The 1,765-nt window shown below is 41.2% G+C and overlaps 1 pseudogene; it reads right to left on the reverse strand.

Moving 5' to 3' along the window:
* Positions 1-588: 588 nt before the first annotated feature.
* Positions 589-1,414, reverse strand: LOC112132646 (actin-related protein 3-like; annotated as a pseudogene).
* Positions 1,415-1,765: the final 351 nt, after the last annotated feature.

Below are 1,765 nucleotides of genomic sequence, written 5' to 3' on the forward strand. Positions count from 1 at the left end.
TTTATTTATCTTTTAAATTGTTAAAAAGCAAATATATTGCATAAAGGTGATTATTTTAACTATTTTAAATATATACTTCAGTGACATTAAATACATTCACATTGTGTGTGTGTGTGAGACTACTTAAAAAAATTTATCTTGGTCACTTTTTTTCCTTCAAAATATGAAAACAACACTCAAAGTCCCTGCATATCCAGTTCAGTGAGGTTAATATTCTTGCAGAGAAAACTCTGATATCAGCTCAGCTCTGATAATTCTTTTTTTTGTTGAAACAGTCTTGCTCTGTTACCCAGGATGGAGTGCAGTGACGCCATCTTGGCTCACTGTAACCTCCACCTCCCTGGTTCAAGAAATTCTCGTGCCTCAGTCACCCAAGTAGCTGGAATTACAGGTGTGCATCACCATGCCCATCTAATTTTTGTATTTTCAGTAGAGGCGAGTTTTCACCATGTTGGCCAGGCTGTTCTTAAACTCCTGGCCTCAAGTGATCCACTCGCCTTGACCTCCCAAAGTGCCGGGATTACAGGCGTCAGCCACCATGCCCAGCCAGAATATTATTATTCTGATCATTCTGACTTGCTTCATCTGCTACCTCTTAGGTAGTTGTGTGAAGTCATGATTAGCAAATCCTGGGTGAAAAAAGATTTCAGGTCACAAAGATCTCTCATAACTAACGTCAATGGAAAATTCTTTCTTTGAGATTGCCCTGATTCCAGCATACTGTTTAATCCACTTGGCCCATCTGTGTCATACTTGTTAAATTCTTTTACTAAATCTGGGCAGACATAACTCTAGCACTCCTTTACTGCAGTAGCTGTTTCCAGGGATTGCTTTGAAGGAATTTCTACTTCTCAGCCTCTGAACAGTTGCTGAATGAAATATGTGATGCTTGCCCTATGACTGGAATGTGCTTATGGCAGTTGCCAACCCCATATCCTTCAGTTGGAGGTGGGACAGGAGTGCCACCATCTTTACTACCTCTCCCCATACCAGTCAGTGTCTGTTTTCTTATTTGTTTTGATGCTCAGGATGCTGCTAATGCAAAAACAGCCTGTATGGCTATGTATGAGCCTGGAATATCAAAGAACTCAAACACTATTTCAGCAGCATATTCTGTTTTCTGGAGCATTCAGTGGAAGTTTAGTGAAAAGAAAGTAATGCCCTTCATGTTCTGCTTTAAGTATTTAAAGATTACTTGCTCCAAACCTTTCTGTCAACAGTCTTCGACTAAACCATGGTGGGTTCACCACTTCATGGTATATGTGGCTTTTTCCTGTTACATCATCCCCAATGGAGAAGTCTACAACACTGGCTTTCTTTATCACCCTCTTTTGAGCTTAATTGCCCACTTTTGCTGAATTCTTGAAAGCAATACATCAAGGGATAATAAACTATTGTTCTGTATTTGCAACATGTCCCAGTTTTGTATACTCAGTGCCACAATCCACCATACACACTGGTAGCTGTCCCACCATCTTCCTTCCCTCCTGCTGCTATCACTCTTTCTTCCCTCCTGCTGCCCCACTGCTTTATCTGGTCTGTACTGGTTTGAGATTAATGGCAGGAGATGGGGACTTTCTAACCCTCCATAGCTGGGTACCCTCTCTTACAACTTCTTCCTCTTTCACTGCCTTTTCCCAGGAAGTCAAGATGGTTCATTGGTGCCCATGCCCCAGTCAGACCCAGGCCAGGCCCAACCTAGAGTATTCTGTATAATTGTTTTGAATGGAAGTTATAGGGGCAGTAGAATAATACTTTGATTTCT

The sequence above is a fragment of the Pongo abelii genome, chromosome 2 (assembly GCF_028885655.2).
Source record: "Pongo abelii isolate AG06213 chromosome 2, NHGRI_mPonAbe1-v2.0_pri, whole genome shotgun sequence".
Lineage (NCBI taxonomy): Eukaryota > Metazoa > Chordata > Mammalia > Primates > Hominidae > Pongo > Pongo abelii.